This window comes from Triturus cristatus, chromosome 7 (assembly GCF_964204655.1).
Source record: "Triturus cristatus chromosome 7, aTriCri1.1, whole genome shotgun sequence".
In the NCBI taxonomy this organism is placed as follows: Eukaryota; Metazoa; Chordata; class Amphibia; order Caudata; family Salamandridae; genus Triturus; species Triturus cristatus.
The window spans coordinates 1,353,932,022-1,353,954,691 of record NC_140590.1 but is presented as its reverse complement, the minus strand read 5'-3'; the positions used below and the strand labels follow the sequence as shown (position 1 = coordinate 1,353,954,691).

The 22,670-nt window shown below is 45.0% G+C and overlaps 1 protein-coding gene across 2 annotated transcripts in view; it reads left to right on the top strand.

The window, feature by feature from the left end:
- LOC146812049 (rho GTPase-activating protein 39-like) overlaps nt 1–22,670 on the top strand; it is a 485,991-nt gene that overhangs the window by 1,381 nt on the left and 461,940 nt on the right. The window lies entirely within an intron of this gene.

Sequence of the window (22,670 nt, the reverse complement as noted above, 5' to 3'; positions counted from 1 at the left end):
CACCTAGCTTTTACTTATTTAGGGGTCCCAAGCACTTTCGCCCTTACCTCCTGGCTCCTCATAACTTTAAGAACCCTACGCCCGCCCCCCGCGACCTCTTGGAATGTTCCAATTGGCTGTCTTTGCGCGCCCGCCCCCTTTTTGCGCCTTTGGTCTAGTTTTGACCCCTTTTGGGCTTCCATCCGAGCCACTGTACACCTTGTGCCACCTGGCGTCTGGCCAGTGACATGCGTTGTCTGCTTAATAGATCTACCTGCAGCCAGCTCTCCATTCTAACCTGGGTAAAAAAACAGAGCTGCACCAGTGTGTGCCTTTGGCAGTGAAATAGTGTGGCATAGAGACTCGTCAGTAAACACTCCAGAAAGCAATAGCAACAAGCAGGCACTGCAATGACAATGAGGAACTCTCCTCTTTTGAGGACACCCATATGTGTGAGAGCAAGGGTTATTGTAGTACAGAAGGTATCAGTTATGTAACATGTTAAAAATCAAATGTTTGCTTAACGACACCTTTTTGCAGCTCTATGGTGTTAACAGTGTTTGTTTGTTACGCCTTTTTATATAACTTGTTTTTTCGTACTCTGAGGAATCAAATTCTGAATTGGCGCTTTGCTTGCTTTGGGATTTACAGATGGGCCTCCAGGTTTTATGGTATATATATATTTTTTAAGTAGTCTCTATATTTTCATTGGTTCATTTTATCTGTACTTATTCATGTTTATTTTGTGTTCTGTGAAAAAAAAAATGAAGATGCAAACATTAATGTTTCCACATTTTTTTAACCACTAAAGGTTAGGATGTCTTGATTATATTAGAAACACTGCTCAATGCAACACTCACGCAGTACACTTTTATATGAAAACATTTACATCTTAGTAAAAAAAAAATGTGCAAATGTTTAAGGTTTCATTAGTAAAATGTGACCCTTTTTTAATACTTCTCTGCCATCTGTCTGTCAGTCAGAAATGCAAATATAAGTCCTTATGAGCTAGAAGGACTCACTCATATAAGCACTCCATTGTGCGTTTGTTGTACGCCTCAAAAATGTTCAAAATACCAATTTTCACAATTCTCATTGGTTTATTTCATTTCTTAATCCATTTCATATGTACTTCATTGAAAATGAATCATTCAAAATCATAAATGTTGCTTGATTCTTTTTGGCTTTCAGAGTAGCACATTATAACTAGGAGTGCGACCTACCCCTTACTTATTGTCAGTCAGAAATGACAGCATGGAAAGTCACTGAAAAGCTGACCTATTTTCAGGTTTTTATCATATTTAAAAAATACAGACAGATATAAATGTTGTGTCTATATTTATCTCTGAAAATCAGTAAAAACAGAAAACTGAGAGGCCTACCTATAAACCCCAAATAGCACAGCATATAAGTCTCTGGGCATGTATTAATCCACCGAGGTGTATTTGTTTCTTCTATAGTTTGATTGTGGTATTTTTGTCCCTCCATTTTTAATCAGAGAGGTAAATGTCTTTTGAGTTTCTAAAGTAGGTTGATTGTGGCACTGGCAATGCTGATTTCCATGCATTTGCGTACATGGTTACATGGCCTGGCATCGCCGAGGCCTTCTCCCCAAAACCCAGGCACGTCCGTCCACCATGCACCCCCACACACCCCCGAAGACCTAACCATGCACAATTTTTTGGATTAGAGGTCATAATCCCCAGCCATATTTTATTAGCAAGCATTATGAAACCCACATCATTTCAATTGTTCGTACACAGTAACCCTCCATTTTTACAAATTTATTTACACAAGGTGATGCATGCCTAACTTTAACATAGATACTAGAGATCAGATTCCTACCACTACGTTGGCGTTTTTTAAGGCTACTGGGTAGTTGAAACCTCTCTACCCATACATTGTGGATGCCAACTGCCATTGTGTTATTCAATCAATATGTGGCATATTTATCATGTTGATGTTATTTTTACTTCATGAATATAATTTGTGTGTTGTGATATTTAGGATGATGTTGTTATGGAATGTATGATAGTATGATTGTTGTTTTTGAATGAGTCGTGTGGGACAGAAATATTACATTTATTCGAATTGTGGAATGACGTTTTGCAATATACATATGTATCTATATTAGAATGGTGTTAAAAATACAGAAAAATAAACTTAGTTGACCATTTTGATTAAATCACACCTTTGTTGGATTATTGTTTTTCTCAATCCTTGTGTTTGTCTGCCATGTTGGGTGGTTATTTTGATTAGGACCCGTGTTAGGGCCTTCTGTGAATAATTGTGGCAGGTATTCTTTTTGTTGGTTGTTTCTCATTTCCCCTGCCTTACCTGCCTGTGTCATTAACTAGGGGTCCCCTTCTTAGTAGTAGTTCTACCACTATCCAGACATGTTCCTATGTACCCTGATTGACCCCCTCCAGTGAGATCATGTTTGGTTCCCGTGATGTCTAGCCGGCCAAGGCCCAGCCTTTCTGCCTAGGAGCCTACCTGCGGTGGATCCTTACTTATGGGAGGACCCCACCCATCTGCATCCCCATTTGGGGGTACACCTGTGCAGATGGCCCAACGGCCCACATGAGTACCTAGCTCTGGTACCCCTACACCCATTACTTCTCCCCCCTAAGGGTCAGAGCTAGCCTCTTGCCAATTGCGCTGGCGTGGGTGTTTATTCACAAGGGCCATATACCAGTGGTTGCTCACAATCCCGTGCCCCTGGATTCACCATTTGACCTGCCGGCACCCCTTGGGAGGTCCTGTGACTCCACTGTTGTGTAAATGTAAGGAAGGTAATGCCGAAATGACCCCTCAATCATGACCTCACCTGCAAGGCTACAAGACAAAATACGACAATAGCAATCCACCTAGAAGGAAAGATTAGTTGCACACCAAGTATTCACACAGAAATTAACATCCTAACCCTATTTGGTACGGGGATGGTAGGCGGGACAAAGAAATGGCCAGTCCTGAGGAGGCGGGAACAGCACGGGTAGCGTCCTTGTGATGCGACAGTCTGAAGCGAAAAACTTGACCACCGCCTTGTGCTCCATTTTATGGGCAGGGCTTTGTGGTCTCCTCGACACACGCCTTGGAAGCACATGAAGTGCATCTGGGGTTGCAGTCCTGCCATACAAACAAGCGCCGCCTACAGTGTTGAGGGGTGGCAGCGCAATGCGCTGCCGACCCCCAACGCTGGCGGCCTGGTGAAGCCACCATGTGTGCGGCTCCCCCAAGGTGGCGGGGCCTTAGCCATTTCTTATGTTGGGTATTTTTACATGATACTTCTACTGTGATTTACACGTCCTAATAGCAGTTGTAGTGTTATTTAAATTAGCTATTCACCCAGAGGCAAGAATCTGGCAATAAGTTAGACCTATGTAAAATATCCCACAGAAAGATCAAAATCACACGTTGCGATATAATATGGGGCCTCATTGAAAAAATTCAGGACATCATTTTCTAACTGACTTGGTCATAAATAGGCTTAAAGGTAACACTTAGCACTATAGAACACCACAGATAAAAAAACAACGTGGAAGAGTACAGTTGTTAAATTAAAGATTTTGATGCATTTGATTTTTTTTATTTTAGTGATTAGTTTTGGCTTTATACATACATCACTAATTTTGTCCTTGTACAGTGATATGAAAAGAAAGTTCACCCACTTAAGAGTATGGGCTTCTACATGTTAAAATGCATTTGAATCTGGTTTTAACAACAGGTACCTCTAACCACGTGTGACTACACATACATTTTTCTTTGTCATCTTTTAATAAACTGAAATAGCTAACTTTTAGAAGCCATGTGAAAACGTAAGTGTGCCTTTGCTGCTTCCATATTAGTTAAGATAGTAATTACAATCAGGTTTTCATGAGAATTGCACACATTAACCTTATCATCAAGAAATGTTGTAACCTTGGTTTTGTAGTCTCCTCTTTTCCGGTGAAAATAATGTCATTGATGTATGATGGTCACCTCGCTATGTACTAATGGAAGTGACTCTTGTAATGTATGGTCTCTTGAGCAATGTTAATAAAAAGAGTTTTAAAAAATAAATAAATGTTGCAACCTAAATATATATATATATATATATATATATATATATATATATATATATATAAAGCTAGATTTGTTGTCAGTTTTGGACTGAAGAGTTTTGGTTTTTGGCAACTCTTCAAGGGTTTGATGAAAAAAAATCCTATGCCAGCGTCAAATAAATAATTGTTGCTGATTAAAAGTCTGGGATGGTTTCTAACGCCATTTTCAAACAATGTTCCAAAGTGTGAAAGAATATTTACTAATAGAAAACGTTCAAGACAGTCACCAATCTACCCTTGAGTGGTTGTTCTATAAAAACAAAATCACCCTTAGATGGGACCGTATGACGCTCCATCAGATTTTAAAGAGCCCATAAACTGAAGCCAGGCATCAACAGGCTTTTGGTGAGATGGTAAACGTTAGAGTTTATGATTTTACCATTATGAAAAGACTGAATAAGTACAGCATTCATGGAAGGGTAGCTGGGAGAAAACCCCTTACCGCCAAAACAAAATTGCTGCATGACTTAGATTTGCAAAACGCCACCAGTTTAGACCACAAACCATCTGTTGTGTAGGGTTTGTGTTGGGGTGACGATCTGGACCCATTTTGCAGCTGCAAGACCTGGACTCCTCGGAATCTTCGAGTCCACCATGAATTCCTCTCAATACCAGCTCGTATATAAAAACATGAGATAATCAGTCCAACAGCTACCCCTTAGCAGAAAGTGGATCATGCCTTAGGACAGTTATCCAAAGCACATCAGTAAATCTGCAACCAAATGGATGGGGAAAAAAGTCAGGATTTTAGAATGGCCAAGTCAAAGTTGAGTTTTTAACCCAATTGAGATGCTCTGGTACAACCTGAAGAGAGCTTTCAGCTAACCCTTAGCAGAAAGTGGATCATGCCTTAGGACAGTTATCCAAAGCACATCAGTAAATCTGCAACCAAATGGATGGGGAAAAAAGTCAGGATTTTAGAATGGCCAAGTCAAAGTTGAGTTTTTAACCCAATTGAGATGCTCTGGTACAACCTGAAGAGAGCTGTTTATAAAAGAAACCCCTCAAACATGACAAAGCAGGAGTGGGGCAGAATTCCTCCCAGGAAATGTGACTTGTGAATTATTAGAGGAAACGTCTACTTGATTTCAAAGTACATTTTCTTTGTGTTACTAGCACTTGAGTTTATGTTTATCTACTGTTTGCAATTAGTGCAGCCAGAAGCTCAAATATGTTTTGAGTCCCAATCAAAAATGGGTGGTGGGATCTTAGATATTTACCAGCTATAGAAAATGTAGCCACTACAGGAGAGGTATTTACTGGGTCTTTTAATTGACTCCTATTCAGAGTTCCAGTTTGGAAATGGGGGGGATAAGGCGGCACTTATGACACTGGATTTCATGTCCTGGTAATTACCGAATACCGAGTAAGTTTTGACCCGCTGAAATTGACCTGTGCAGTGATGCAGAGTTTATCACAACTGATAATTACTGGGTGCGGTAAACTCCACATTACGTAGAATTCCAATCTCTGTGCAAACAGTGGTTTGTGGAGAGATTAAAATCTTACAGCCTACTTGTAATCAGGGCCTTAGTACGGAAAACCACAGACTTAAGAGGATGCTCTTTCGTTTTTGCACGATAGAGAATGTTGCCTCCGCTCAGATATCAGCAATAATTGAAATGAATAAGCTGCTGTCAGACAGAAGTCTGCTCTAATCGGCATATGGGATGACCTTAATAACACTGTTGACAACAGTGGGGTTGCTGTTGTATTACTGCTCAACTTGTTGTCAACAGAGTCAACCAAGGCTGTACAACACCGGGATTCAGGATACAGTCCGCAAGTGAATAAAATCCTTTCTTCCTCAAGGATGGGCCCCAAATTGTCTCACTACCGCCTTTAAATTCTGCACTACGCCTCTATTCAATTGGTGCTTCTCAGGTCTCTACTATTGCACCTTTACCCTTGGGTATCTACTTCACTTCTCTTTTCTTATCTTGTGAATTCCTTCAACCTCACCTGCTGCGACTACGCCAATGGAACTCTGACCGTTCACAAAATCTAATATCCCTCATAAGTCAAAACTTTGTGAATGCATATTAGTGTGGAACAAAAAATGCTTGCGAATAGCCTCAAACTTAATCCCTCAAAGAGAGAAGTCCTTACCTATGGATTATGATAAAACTATGACCCTATCCTCTTGGCTGAGGAAATTGGATAGGTACTTACTACTTCGACTGAGGTGGAAAAAGTTTCATTAGTATGAATTCCAATATCTCTTTACATTATCAAGTCAGAAAAGTAACAGGGGACTCATCCAATGAAGCATTTACCTTTATTTAAGCCTGTCAAACAGAATACGGACATCCACAGTGCGTGTTCTATCGATTCTGTGTTATGCAAATTTACCCTATATCGGATGAACCACAAAATCTCTGCAGAATGCAGGACTCTGTTGCTAGATGAATCCTCTACTTAAACACACAGGACTTTAGTATCCTTTCCCTCAAACCACTACACTACCTACATTTGCAGAAGAATATCCTTCAAATCACTCTGCATCGCACATTAGACAATCTACAGGTTGCAATCTAGCTTTGTACAATTAAAATGCCCATTGTTTAAAGTAGTTGGGGTGATTTTTATTGAACAAGAAGTAGCTCTCAGACATTTTGGACAATATTCCATTAGTGACTATTGCCTGACCGATTACTGGCAGTGACTACCTAGCAGGCAAGGTCAGAAGCAATAATGTAAAAAAAAAAAGTATGAATTTAAATTTGGACTGCCTCTACATGTCAGAGCAGTCATGTACGCAAGGCCTCCGGCACCTAAGAAATAACATCAGTAATGAGACTCCCAACGTAGCAGAAATTAACATTGAAAAAATCAGCCCAAAAAGTATTTTATCAGCAAATATCAGCTCTGAAAATAAGCACATTTGCCTTTAAATGCATCCTTTAAAATTTTGGAAATATGCTTAATTCAATAAAACAAAAGCTTTTCCTTTATTATTTTGGGCAGTACATATAGTAGCTACTCACAGGTAGCTGGGAAGTCAACAGTAGCGCCCACGCTACTCTTGGGAAAACCCTGACTTGGACTGAAGTACCCCTAAGATCGCAAATCTGACTGCTTTGTGTGGGCTGCATGCAAACTTATCCCTGCATTACCTTGTTTATCGGGAAACAATTAGGAGGATAAGGCATGATACGCGGTGCAGGGAGCCGAATAAAGACGCAGAGCACTGTCCTTTGACGAAAGTGTGACTATAAGGAGAGCCCTCCCCCAGATTAACCCTGTGATGCCTTATTGACTAAATAGGCCAACTCAGGTAAATGCAAAAAGGAAAAAGTCCAAAATACTGGTCTGTATAATTTGCATGCACACCTTTCTTGAAAACATAAAAAAAGACAGATAAACACGGTGATAAAGGCCGGTTATACTTATAGGGACTCGCGCCAAAATAAGTCCTGAAGAAAGCTGACCGACCCACATGGGCGATTCTAACGGCTGAAACATGTCGACCTCAGGTGTATAGGGTCACTACTTCCCTATGACATTGCACTTTTTTTTAACCTTGCAGAAGGACCAACCATTAAAAAAGTAGTAGGATCCGGCAGGCAATTTTAATTTCTTTTCCCATTCCCTAAAACCACATAGCCAAAGAACTCCACTTACGTGTCGAGCCCGTCCCCCACACTAGGTGAGTGTGATGATGGTCCGATGAGGAGGCAAGCCATAGGTTGTACCTGTGGGTGAAGAACCTAAAATATATCACACAAGGGCACAGTGATTGTCACCAATTTATCTGGGTGAGCAATCCTACACCCGAGTGACATAGTGGCAACTCAACATTCTGTCTTGTGGATTGTAATGGGCTCCAACCAAATAAGGTAACCCTCTTCAAGTATTGTTGTTACCTTGTTTATTGCCACATGTGTAGCATGGGATATTGCGCTGCATTTGGAACACTCTTTCCCAGCATCACATGTGCCACGAATACTCCAAAATAATCGATGACATCACTGCCAACACCATTTTGACATCCATGCAACTTAGAATCACAACCATTGACTTGGACCGCATTGTGTGTTACGATCTAGACAAAGAGGTAGGAAGGCGCTATAGAAATGTACAATACAATACAGTTCATTGAATTTTGGTAGAACGCACTGGGTATTGAAATGCTCTTCAGTCTTTTAAAACACTCCTGAACTATGCAACTAGCCATAGAGACCTCTCAGCCTTATATGAGCTCATGATGGGTGTGCAGCTGGCAGGTAGCTTTGTTAATTTGACTGTCTTTGTGCTTGCTGTAACACGTTTATAGTTATGTATTGCATACTGAGGCTGAGTTGGGAATTGAAAAGCAGTTTATTAAACAGGTTTTTCTTGTTCTGTAAGCTAAATGTATTTGTAAACAGAACTCTTGTCTGTTTTTTATTCCCACATTTTGTTCTGTGGCAAAACTCCATAGTAAATGCGTGGCTGTCGGTGCTCCTTTCTGGACTGTGTTAGGAACACATACATTTGGAGTGTTCTTTCTCAGTGCCTGGAGTGGGCTATAAAGCTGCACAACACAGGCCTCAGAGCGGGCAACACAACTGCACATCGCATAACCAGCAGCAACCAAGATGCAAAACGCAGGGAGATGAGTGAGCTGCAAAGCCGCACATTCAGTACGAGTGCGCTACAAAGCGGCATATTGAGTACGGGTGCGCTACAAAGCGGCATATTGAGTACGAGTGCGCTACAAAGCGGCATATTGCCGGACAGGCCTGGGCTCTAAAGCAGAACTTCACAGGCCCAGGAGTAGGCTACACATCCATCCCAAAGTATTCTACGAAGCTGCACATTGTATGCCGAAGTGTGTGGTCCAAAATCTCCCATTCCTTCTGTGAGTGTGGCATGAAGTGGCACAGTGAAGGCTTGGAGTTAGGTACAAAGCTGCTCATTGCAGGCATGGCTTGTAGTAGAAGTAGGTTTGGGGCCACACATGCTGGGCCCTGGCTGCCAGGTGATCACTCTGTCCGTATTAAGACACCAACCATTGCTGTGGGTCCCTGGCAGTGCTGATGGGACACTGGTTGCGGCAAGAAGCCCGTGACAATGTCCGTGTGACCCTGGCGCAGACGCCGAGACCTTTGTGGTGAGGCTTACACAAGCAATGAGCATGTCATGAACATAGCCCGCCATGGTCTTAGACAGGAAAATACTTTTCTTTGTAGATCATGCAGCTCTTGACATAACACGTTCTGAATGAACAAATTGAAATTACACTGTGCATCCATCATGCTGTGTTTTTCCACAGCTTTTTAAAGCATCTTGCTTTTTTGGATTCTCTTCCAGTATAATAATTGCGCCTGGTACCATCGTTATTTCACACACTTGTATGCATACATTGGGAAGCAGTCTCACTATCAACCTCATATGGAGCAATTATAATAAAAATCTTTATTCAGCAGAAATCACAGCCATAAAAGATACAAAAATACAAATTCAATAAATCCATTAAAACAGTATATCAAATGAAGCCGTATTATCTAGTTACTGGGCGGGAAGGGTGCTCACAAGTCGAGTGTTGTGACAACCCGAACTGGCGCAGTTCATAAGGTCGTGAATATGCACACTTGAGGGTGCTTCAGTGGGTCCGTGATCTGCAAACAGACGTTTGGTACAGTGGGTTGTGCACACTTCTTTAGAGCTCTGTCTCTTTTGTGCAGTTCTTAGTTTAGTGCGCTGCATTAGGGATGCGCACACAACTCTAGTGCAATGTATCCACGCCAGGCGCAAATAACTAGTGCAGCTAATCAGAAGTGCATACACAAGTCACAGAAGACACAACCATGCAGTATACAGAAGACACAAACAACCATGCAACTCTAGAGTGAAGTGGAACCTCTACAGTCACACAGACGTTTAAGTGCCAGGATCTGTGCAAAAGTTTAGTGCAGTGGATCCAGGAGATGCTTCTAAGTATTTGTTAGTACTGTTCTTACAGGGAAACCCCCCACTTTTAGCCTCATGGCCTTCAATAAAAAAAAAAAGTCCTTAAAACGACATGTTCTGTAGGCATTGTCACACGTCTGCCAGCCGAGATTTCTCCTTGATGGTCACCTTTGTTTAGCCCTCGATATGATGTGCCCGCGTCATGTATTAAATGGGTTTTGAGAGTACCTGATGCTTAAGTGGTGTACACCGTGCTGCAAATAGGACACAACAGCACAACGCAAAATAGTTATAAGTACACACAATGTTTCTTTCACTAACAAAAGTGGTGCACACATAAAGGCAGTGGAAAAGTTCATCAAAATCTGGCCTTGGTGGAGAGTCTACGACTTACAAATCTTTGATAGAGGCGGAGCAGACGTTAAGTGGCCTTTGTGTGACCTTGGGATTCATGATGGAGAGGCTCCTTTCTCCTTTTACAGGGGTCGATTATTAGATCACTTGGGAGTCTTTTGAGGGAGCCCTTTACACCCCTCTCCTCTGGGTTAGTAGATATGTGGCGTTTCCCATTAGATTTTGTGGTGAGTATTAGCATGTTGAAATTCATGCACTGCCATACAGGAAGTTGTATGTCCCGTACTGCAGGATGAAAGGGATCCCTAGATTTCAACATGTTGACATTTTTGTCATTTTTTTATTTTTTAAAATACATCTTTTATTGTTTGCAATTTGTAAACAACAATACAAAGAAAGAATCTGAAAAACTGCTGCCAACCACAAACATTTGACGTGGAGTAACAGAATATCTCATTACGAATCCCACAATAATACAGATGTCATATCCCAGCATTCTCCTCCCAAAGAACTACAAGGGCTGCAGCATTGGAGGCGAGAGGGGAGTACACTTTGTCATCAGATGTAGTATCTCGCAACACCCACGTTTCCCAAACTTAGCCAGCATCACCCCCAAACTTGCAGAGCCTCTTCCTTCTTCTCATCATGCTGACACTTCTTGAGGCGTACTCATTTACATCCCTCACCCAACCGTCCACGTTGTTTTGATTTGAATTCTATTTTTCCCCTTACGCTGCCTAACATCCCCCAGTAAACAAACAAATGGGTCCATTCCTATGGAAGCCCCAACCACCGTGGCCACTCGTGCTACAACAGATATCCAGAATGAGTTCACCAGTGGGCAGTACCATGCAAGGTGTAGGAACGTTGCCACTTGAGCTTGACATCGGTGCAAGCACTAGACCTACTAGAATCTATCCTGTTAAGCAGCACTGGTGTAATATACGTGAATTACAAGACCAGGGCACAGGACCTACCCCGTTGTGCATCCTCCAAAGGCTTGTGAGAGGGCCAATGCTACCCCACTCACAGTAAACACGTCCGTGCACTCACCACACACCACCCTCACACTTTGTCCTGATGAAACACCAAGGATCTTTCAGACCAATTCAGGCGTTAAACATGTCGACCACAGCATAGTTACCCGGGCACATCGCGCCCACGCTGGTAACTTCTAACCTACGGTTTTTTACCCTGCCAATGGTACCTCTTCATTAAAAAACTTTTTTCTGGCAACCCTTTGGCAGTTTTAATAAGCACTGCACGCACACACTATTCCCCCCATTAGACCTTTCACCCACACACCCACATGCACCCATCGGCAGCTCTCTAAAAAGATCTCCGCCAAAGAGACCCTTCGGGGGACCCGTAGGGCATTGCACCGCCGGCCCGACGAGGAGCAACAGCCCGATGATGAAGCATGACATCCCTTGGGATGTATGAGGGCAACAAGAGACAATTTGCGTCTCTCCCCACCCCTTGACCTGGCACCCCTCTCCTTCTCTCTTTATTCTTGTCCTCTCATCCTTGAGTACGGCGTGTTGACTCCTTGCAACACTCACCCTGGAACAGTCCCCCCTGTTTGATTTACTAATCACTCTTGTGGAGCACGGGTACTGGACCATTAATAGGCTCCCGGTCCCCCCTCTCCTATTTTGAATTAGTAACATCCTCCAAAGGCACCTCCCACGCAACCCTGCCAGGAAACTGGGCTTGCAGTCTGTCAGCCGTCATGGCTCTATGTAACAAGTGTGAAACCAGATGACACTCCCCCCAGCTCTAACACCCCTCGAAACAGTAGTGATGTGGACAGAGCAGCAGGAAACATTGGCCATATTGCTCAAACTATGGCAGCTATGCTGGCGTGTGTTAAGAATTGGCTATTGCCAAATCCAAAGGCCTCCTGCGCAGCCTCAAAAGTAATAAAATCCTCATTCAGGTACAGGTCATTAAGAGTCTCACAACCGTCCCCGACCAAGCAGTGACATTCAGCGAATGTAAGAAATGCCGGTAAAAAATTAATCTCTTGCGCAAAAGGGGCTCTACCCAGCACTACCTTGACAGCCCGCTCCCAAAGGGACGCCGTGTGCCTAATTAGTTAAGATACTGGCAATACATCCCACCTCCAATAACAACAATTGCGGAAGAGTAAGAGCAAATGTCTCATCTGCCAAGAGAGATTTCTCCCAGTTTTTACCAACTGGCAACCAATGGGCGGCATGCTTTTGCTGGGAGAGAAGGTAATACAGCTCCATGTTGGGGACCGCCAACCCACCCTCCAGCATGGGCAAAAACAAAAAATTACGTGACACTCTGCTTCTGCCGCCGGCCCATATCAGCATAGTAAGGAGAGAATACAATATCTGAAAGGCCACCCGTGGAATAGTATTAAACGAATGTTGCATAGTAAACAAGCACAGCGGCAAAAAAAAAACCTGCTTGGCCACGGCTACTCAACTCATTAGGAATAGAGGGAGGGTATTCCAAAGTTAGACCCACTCAAACTCTTGGTGATTCTATCAGTATTATAGCACTGGGAGGTGTGTGCCACCATGATCACCAAGTAACAGAACCAGTCTGTCTCCCATATAAGGGACAGGGTGGGCGGGGACGCTGGGTCCCATGCGACCAATGCACCCAGCGGGAATAAGAGCAGTTTGCCATGGTTGATTTTAAGACCTGTTAGATCCCTGAACATTTCAATATTTTAAGAGAAGGGGTAGGGATTCCAGAGGGGCCATAAAATAAGTGGGTGTCTGTTAGACTTGGCATCTTTTGACGTGTTTCCCCTGAGTTTTTGCTTTTTGACCTCCCGGTTTTGCCTCTGTTTTTGCTAACTTAGTGTCTCTGCGCACTTTTTCACTGCTGATCAGTGTTAAAGTGTAAGTGCTCCTGTTGTAAATTGTGTTGTGGATTGGTGTTCCCATGATTGGCGTATTTGCGTAAAGTGTCAGTCCCTAGTAAAGTGCACTGAGTGTGCCAGGGCCTGTAAATCAAATGCTGTTAGTGGGCTGCAGCACTGGCTTGTGCCACCCGCACAAACACCCTGTAAATGTAACGCTGGCCTGCCATTGCAGAGCCTGTGTGCAGTCTGAGACTGCCATGTCGACTTGGCAAGTGTACCCACTTGCCATGCCCCTACCTTCCGTTTTCTTACATGTCAGTCACCCCTAAGGTAGGCCCAAGGTACCCCTGTGGGCAGGGTGCAGTGTATGAGAATGCGAGGACATGCCCTGGTGTGTGTGGCATGTCCTGATAGTGAATTACTGCCAATTTCGTTTTTCACTATTGCAAGGCTACCTGTTCTATTAGGACAGAATGGGGAGTTTGTTTTTTAGCATCTTCTAAACATAACTGGCCCTAGGAACAAGGTAGAAAAATACAATTTAGTATGCCTGAATTCAGAATCTAAAGATGCATCTTTCAGTGAAGGTGATTATTACATTCTGTGTTTGAAAATAACACTTTTAGAAAGTAGGTATTTTCTTGCTCAGCCATCCAGTAGGCCTCTGTTAGGGTTGTGGATTGACTATCTGGGTTTTGGATGACAGGGGCTGGGGAGGAGCAGTTGCTCCAGATAGTCTAGGTGGGTCAGGAAAGGGCTGACTAGACCTGGACTGCATTTAGAGTGGGGGGAAGAGATTTCCTTTCACCTGAATGGGCCTGATCTGCCTCTGACAATGCCATCCCCACCTCCTGCTAGGAAGCCGCACCAGAGAGGGCAGAACTGGTTCTGGATGGGCACAGACACTATCTTCCTGAGAGGACAAAGGATTTTGGGCTATAAAAAGTGGGGCTCAAACCCCTGAACTTTAGAACTCTTTTGGACCAAGAAGACTGCCAAGAAGAAGAGCTGGAGAAGCTGTGAGGAGGGACTACCACTTTGCTGAGCGCTTTGCTGTGTTGGCCTGCCGTGGCTGCTTCTGTCTTGGGCAGTGAAAGGACTGGACTGAACGTTGTACAACTTCTTTCTTTGGGTATCTCCAAGGGCTTGAGGTAGAGCTTGCCCCCTTTTCAAGAAGGCTCAAGATCAGCAAAGACTTTAAGTTCTTCTGCCATCAGCACTGGGGACTGTGTGTTTTGTGCTGTAACGAAAGAAAAGGCAACCCGATGTCGTCTACGACGCCACTGCCGACTCCGTGTCCTGAAGGCACCGCAGAGGGCACCGCCGCAACGCGGCACCGCGACCATGGTCTCGCCGTAGTATCCCTGACTACGCCGTTTCACGCCGACATAGACGCCGCTGCCTGCACTGTGGTTCGCGGGCACCACTCGTAAAGCTACACGGCGCACTCCCCTCATCCCGCACCACAGCCTTGGCCGACCGACGTAGGCACCATCGACTCCAGTTTGTCAGACGACGACAGCTCTTCAGCAACAACGACGCCGCTGCTTGCACCGTGACCTGCAAGCACCGCGACGAGCACCACATCACTTCGCACCGCCACCCATGTCTCACCGACTATGCCATCTGACGTTGCCATTGAGCCACTGCTCGCACCGCGACCTGAAGGCATCGCACGCCGCACCGCTGCACTTCGCACCGCAGTACCCGACGCCCGCCGATGCCAGCGCTCCTGACTTCAACCACGAGGAGTTCGATCTGCAATGCGTGGGACTTTGAGGGCCCGACGACTCCTGCACTGACCTCCGGAGCCAACGCCTCCAGACGTCGTGCTTTCGGAAGATCAACAAGAGGTCGCTGACGCCCTGCATTTCTAAAGGTGCTGTTTTGCCGGTCTCTCCGACACCGTAGTTTGCCCGCGTCAGCCAGAAATGTTTGAATTTGTTTGTTCACTACGCCGTGATAGCCACGGACGGAGCTTTCGAGTTCAGGGAACTGTATTTCAAGGTTATTTTGATAACTAAAGAGTTCTAAGTACTGTATTGTGGATTTGTATCGTTTTTGGTCTTGTCTTAAGTATGTAAAAATATTGGATATTTTTCTAAACTGGTGTGGTGTCCTTTTGTAGTGCATACACTGTATTACTGTTGGTTATGTGCAAATGCTTTAAACACTGCCTCTAAGATAAGCCTGACTGCTCGTGCCAAGCTACCAAGGGGGTGAGCAGGGGTTATTTTAGGAGTGTAACTCCCTTATCCTGACTAGAAGGAAGGGTCCCTACTAGGACAAGGTGCAAACCATTGCCAACTAGAGACCCCCATTTCTAACAGTGTCACCCCCATAAAGATACACCAAATGATTAACATCTCCCAATTGGATACCCCCATTCTAACATCATCTGCTAAATTTGGATCGCCTGAGGCTCTAGTGCTATGCCAAAGAGGAGAAGCGACGGGGAACAGCCCTGACATGTACCCCTACCCACCACCTACGAGTCAGAGCACAAGTGACCTACCTTTACCCTGGCCGTTGGTGCAGTAATGCGCTCTGCATCTGGCCTTCGAGGGCTAGAATAGACCTGTTCCAAACGATCTCTAAGGGTTCTCACATAATCGCTCTGTGTGTAAGCATCTCGTCCCAGATGAGTCTTAAGATGAAGAAAAGGTGCACAAGTTGTCTCCAGCTGAAGTACCCAAGCCAGAAGCCGTCCAGAACTGTTCCCCTCCCTACACAGTAACTTGCGATAAGACTTTTTTGGTAATGTTGATTGGGGTTCCGTAAGAAACCATTCATTAAGCCAGAGGGACCCTAACAAGGAAATACATTAAATTGAGAAGCAAAGCCGACATTAATATAAAATTGTCTCCAAAGTCCAGATATATGAGGTAATAACTCCTCCTAGCTTCACCACTTGTGACTTTTTTTGTGACGCTTCTATTTGTGGGCTGGTTCCCCATATCACTCATGCTTGCAGATGGGGTTTGCCTATTGCTTCCTCAAGCGAGGCCCTGGCCTTCACCTGTACATCGCAATTCCGATTGTTTTGTGTGGGCTGCATGCAAACGTATCCCTGCATTACCTTGTTTATTGCCACATGTGTAACATGGGATCTCATGCTGCTGTTTGGAACCAGTGCAGGATTATCAAATAGGCAAAGTAGGTGCCGGCCTGTGGGTCCCACTCCTTTTCGGGGCCCTGCGACTACTGATCAAAACAATATTGATTTGATCTTGAAAGAAAATTACAGGTAAGCTTTCTTAAATATTGTTTCCAAAAGATAGAAAAAAATGAATCAACTCAAACGAAAACTTTACATTAAAGACTTTATAGAGAAAATACTGTATTAACAATTTAAAGTACACAAACCAGAGAGATCAGATTCACATAAGTTTGTCTCCTAAAAGCTCATCATCTGGCAGCTGCCTGTTTGTAAAAAAAATAAAAATCCGGTGCAGTGGGTATAAGGAGATAATTTGTGCGGTGGGCCCCGAAATTTTGATTGTTTGTTTGGAACACCTTCTCCCAGCCTTATATGTGACACACATACTCCATAATAATCGATGACACCACTGCCAACACCCTTCTGACATCCATGCAACTCGGAATCACAACCATTGACTTGGTCCGCATCGTGTGTTACAACCTCGACAAGAGGTAGGAAGGCGCTATAGAAATCTACAATACAGTTCATTGAACTTTGGTAGAACACACTGGGTATTGAAATTCTCTTCAGTGTTTTAAAAGACTCCTGAACTGTGCAACTAGCCATAGAGACCTCTCAGCCTTATATAGGGGAGAGGAGTTGGCCAAACGGCTAGGGCGGTCGACCTCGAATCTGGGGAACTGGGTTCGAGTCTCAGCAATGGCGCTGAACATCCTGTGATTCTGGGCAAATCACTTAATCTCCCCGTGCCTAACAAATTGAATGTGTCCTCATGTAATGCAACTGGTGCTATGTAAAGTGCTCGGATACCCAATTCGGGTCAAGTTTGTGCTATATAAAACTCTGTAAAATAAAAGAGAAAATAAAGAATATGCGTTCCTGCCGGGTGTGCAGCTGGCAGGTAGCTTTGTTACTTTGACTGTCTTTGTGCTTGCTGTAACACGTTTATGGGTATGTATTGCATACTGAGGCTGAAATGGAAATTGAACAGCAGTTTATTGAACAGGTTTTTCTTGTTCCGCAAGTTAAATGTATTTGTAAACAGAACTCTCTCTTTTTAATTCGAACATATTTTTCTGTGGCAAAACTCCATTGTGAATGTGTGGCTGTCAGTGCTTTTTTCTGGACTGTGTTAGGAATACACATTTGGAGTGTTCTTTCTCAGTCCCTGGAGTGGGCTATAAAGCTGCACACCACAGGCCTCAGAGCGGGCAACGCAACTGCACATCGCATAACCAGCAGCAACCAAGATGCAAAACGCAGGGAGACGAGTGAGCTGCTGTAGTAGTAATATGTATGCTAAGCATTGAGAAGGCTCTGTTCTGTTTTTGTGTAAGCATGCCCTTCAGTTATGGGCATGGTTCCATCTTTGTATTCTTTCAATTGACTGTGTTGTTACTCCTTTGAGTTCCATGTTCTAGAATAAGTTACAGTATCTGTTGCACTGTTGCTCTCCAGATAGTGGATGCTTCAGTAAAGTACTCTTCAAGTTAAGCATGTGGAGTCTTTAGCTACAACAGCTACAAAGCCGTACATTGAGTACGAGTGCGCTACAAAGCGGCATATTGAGTACGAGTGCGCCACAAAGCGGCATATTGAGTACGAGTGCGCTACAAAGCGGAATATTGCCGGACAGGCCTGGGCTATAAAGCAGAACTTCACAGGCCCAGGAGTAGGTTACACATCAATCCCAAAGTATTCTACGAAGCTGCACATTGTATGCTGGAGTGTGTGGTCCAAAATCTCCCATTCCTTCTGTGAGTGTGGCAAGAAGTGGCACAGTGAAGGCTTGGAGTTAGGTACAAAGCTGCTCATTGCAGGCATGGCTTGTAGTAGAAGTAGGTTTGGGGCCACATATTTTGGGCCCTGGCTGACAGCTGATCGCTCTGGCTGTATTAAGACACCGACGGTGACACTGACCATTGCTGTGGGTCCCCGGCAGTGCTGATGAGACATTGGTTGCGGACAGAAGCCCGTGACAATATCCTTGTGAGCCTGGCGGTGACGTCGAGACCTACTTGGTGAGGCTTAGACAAGCAATGAGCATGCCATGAACATAGCCCGCCATGTCCTTAGCCAGGAAAATACTTTTCTTTGTAGATTATGCAGCTCTTGACATAACACGTTCTGAATGAACAAATTGAAATTACACTGTGCATCCATCATGCTGTGTTTTTCCACAGCTTTTATAGGCATCTTGCTTTTTCAGATCCTTTTCCAGTATTAGAATTGGACCTGGTACCATCTTTATTTTACACACTTGTACGCATACATTGAGAAGCCGTCTCACTATCAACCTCATATGGAGCTGTATAAACTAGTTACTGTGCGGGAAGTGTGCTCACAAGTCGAGTGTTGTGACAACCCGAACTGGCGCAGTTCATAAGGTCATGAATATGCACATTTGAGGGTGCTTCAGTGGGTCCATGATCTGCAAACAGACGTTTGGTACAGTGGGTTGTGCACACTTCTATAGAGCTCTGCATCTTGGGTGCAGTTCTTCATTTAGTGCGCTGCATTACGGATGCACACACAACTCTAGTGCGATGTATCCACGCCAGGTTCAAGTAACTAGTGCACCTAATCGGGAGTGCATACACAAGTCAAGGCAAGGGGCTGGCGGCGGGCTGGTACATTCACATCATGCTGACACTTCTTGTGTCGTACTTCCTCTGCCACCACCTACTGATTTAGATCCTTCAACCAACCGTCCACACGGGGCCCAATCTGCCCCATCATGGATCCATATAATAAGTGTCAATTCAGATGAGCTACCCCCCTCCCCCCAGCTCTAAAAGCCCTAGAAGCTGTAGTGATGTGGAGGGGTGGCAGGGAATGTTGGCCATATTTCCCGAACTATGGTAGCTATGGTGCAGTGTCTTAAGAATTGCTTATTGCCCAATCCAAAGGCCTCCTTTGCTGCCTCAAAAAGTAATAAAATCCTCATTCGGTTACAGGTCACCAAGAGTCTTACAAACACACTCCGACTAAGCAGTGACATTCAATGATTGAGCGAATGTACAAAACGCTGGTAGATTCCAAAAATTCAATTCTTGCAGAAAAGGGGCACTACCCAGCACTACCTTGACAGCCCGCTCCCAAAGGGATGCTGTGTGCCTAATTAGGTACAGTACCGGCAACAACAATTGCGGTAGAGTAAGAGCAAATGTCACATCCGCCACCATAGATTTCTTCCAGTTCTCACCATCCAACAGCCAATGGGCGGCATGCTGCAGCTGGGGGGGATGGTAATACAGCACCACGTACGGGACCGCCAACCCACCCTCCAGCATGAGCAAAACCAAAAAATCATATGGTACCATGCTTCTACCGCTGGCCCATATCGGCGTAGTAAGAAAAGAATGCAATTTCCAAAAGACCCCCTGAGGATTGGTAATAAACGAATGTTGCATAGTATACAGGCACAGCGGCAAAAAAGCCTTCTTGGCCACGGCCACTCAACCCATTAGGGAGAGAGGAAGGGTATTCCAAAATTGGACTGGCGCACTTAAACTCTCGATGATTCTATCAGTATTATAGCGCCTTCGTCTCTGGGAGGTGTGCGCTACCATGATCCCCAAATAAAGGAACCAAACCAGTCAGTCTCCCATCTAAGGGACAGGGTGGGCAGGGACGCTGGGTCCCATGCGGTCAACACACCCAGTGGTAACAAGAGGGCTTTTCCGTGGTTGATTTTAAGACCTGTTAGACCCCGAAAGCATTTAAATATTTTAAGAGAAGGGGTAGGGATTTCCGAGGGGGCGTAAGATAAAAGTGGGTGTCATCTGCATAAAGATACACCAAATGAATAACATGCCCCACTTAGATACCCCCATTCTGACATCGTCTGCCGAATTTAAATCGCCAGATGCTCTAGCGGTATGGCAAAGAAGAGAGGTGACAGTGGATAGCCCTGATGCATGTCCCTATCCAACACCCATGAGTAAGAGCACAAGCAACCTACCTTTACCCTGGCTGTTTGTGCAGTAATGCACTCTGAGCCCGGCGTCCGAGGGCTAGAATAGACCTGTTCCAAATGATCTCTACGGGACCTCACAATATCGCACTGTGTGTAAGCATCTCGCCCCAGAGGAGTCTTAAAACGAAGAATAGGAGCACAAGGCACAAGTTGTCTCCAGCCGAAGTACCCTAGCCAAAAGCCACCCAGACCTTTTCTCTTCCCTATACAGTAACTTGCTATAAGACTTTAGGGTTTAACTTTCAAGTCTTTCTCTCGCTGAGGCTACATGATGCTGGATCCCCATCTCATCCCGGCGTCCCGCCACATCTGGGGGGAGCTGCTGAATCTCAATCAAAACATCCTTCTTCTGGAGAAACTCTGCCTATAATGCCCGCCGCACCCCGCAGGAGAGGCCATTACACTGTCCCCGCAAGACAGCAATTATCACCTCCCAATCAGTCACTTGCCTTTGAGTAGAAGGCCAATTAAGCTCACGATATACTGTAAGGGCACCCGCTAGAGTATCCCTGCCCACTGGGTCCTGTAATACCTCATGGTAAAATGGTACACAGGGCCATCCCCCTGTTCAAGTTCACATGTCATTGGGGCATGGTCAGAGAGATAACAGGACAGGTGAGTCTATGTGAGCACCCTGGGAGCTAAGTGTGTTGGTAATAGGATATGATTGAGCCTACTCAATCAATCAATCAGGGAATTGGTAGCGCGCTACTCACCCCTGATGGTCTCAAGGCGTTGAGGGGGGGGGGGTCCGCGTATCTGTTTAGCCGAAGAGCCAGGTCTTGAGGATCTTCCTGAAGGTGTTCAGGGAGGGGGCGCGTCCGATGTCTGCCGATAGCTCGTTCCTGGTCTTGGCTGCAATGTGAGAGAAGGATCTTCCACCTGCTCTGGCTCTGTGGATGAGCCGGGTTTTGGCCAGTGCGAGGTTGGAAGATTGGAGGTTTCTTTTGGGTACATGGAAGTTGATTCTGTTGTTGAGGTATTTGGGTCCGTTGTTGTGTAGGCATTTGTAGAGTGAGGATTTTGAAAGCGACTCTTTTCTCCACGGGGAGCCAGTGGAGACTTCGTAGGTGTTGGCTGCTGTGTTCGTGTCGGGGGATGCCGAGGACGAGTCTGGTGGCAGTGTTCTGTATTGTCTGGAGTTTGCGGAGTAGGTTGTTGATGCCGGTGTACTAAAGGTGCCACATGTCAGTGAATAGTTGGTTAAACTCCGGAGTTGGATGTGACTCCTCCACACATCACAAAGCCCCTATTGCATTGTAACCTTCCGCAGTGTGGGTGGTGTCATCTTTGTCTTGGTGTGTAGTCGAGGGGGATGATGATCGAGTGTACCATGCATAGTGCAGTTAAAGTCTCCAACCCACATCCGTCTGGGATCAACAGCCGGAGACACAACATCCCATAGCGTTAAATAAAAGGACTTATCATCCGTATTGGGCCCATAGGAGTTAACAAGGGCCCTGCAACTCCATCAAGCCTGCCCTGCAGCAACAGATACCGCACTTCCACATCCAACTCCATGTACATCGATGTAAATGGCAGACCAGCACCTCCTGTGAAAATTATGAGTAGTTGTTTAAACTGCTTTTAATAGGACCCCAATCTGCGCACGTTCCTAGAAAGGAGCTTACACTCGAGAAAGTCCTCTTGTTTGAACACCAAATGGCTAGACCGCGTACCCCCCTCCATGGCACCTTACCCCTAAAGCCAAAAAACAACCAAACCACTGGAATCCCTGCCCCCACCCCAGAAAAGTAGCATCAAACAAGCACCATGCACATGTCAAAAGTAATTGAAGTGCCTGGACTTGCACCACTGCTGTCCAACCTCACAAACAGACGAACTTCCCGCACGCCCCCCAACTGATGCGGTAGTACCCCCCCCCCCCCCCCTCCCCCCATCACCCAAAAGCAATATATGAACAATGTTGAAACAAATTAATGTTTTCAACTAGGCACTCCCACAGTCGCAATAATATATCATCAAACCCACATTTGCACCTCACTCTTTCCCCCCCACCAACCCCTGAAGGGGGAAGAATCCCCCCACATAGTCATACAACACCCACTATGGAGCCACCAGCTTAGCTCCCACAACCACTCACCCCAAAAGCTCAGAACCACGTGTGCAGACTCCCACAACCGTCATTCCACAGAATGCAAACCGCCACCCTCACAGCACTCTCTGGCCATAACCACATCAATGTGGATTTTCTAAACAGGCCTCAGTCAAAGAGACCCCCCCAAAGGGGTACTCCACCCATCAAGTTCCAGTGTCAGTTATAATGTTACCTCTATTTGAAGGAGTATCAGAGTCCTCGCTCCCTAGGAGGATTTACCTCATGTCTCCAAC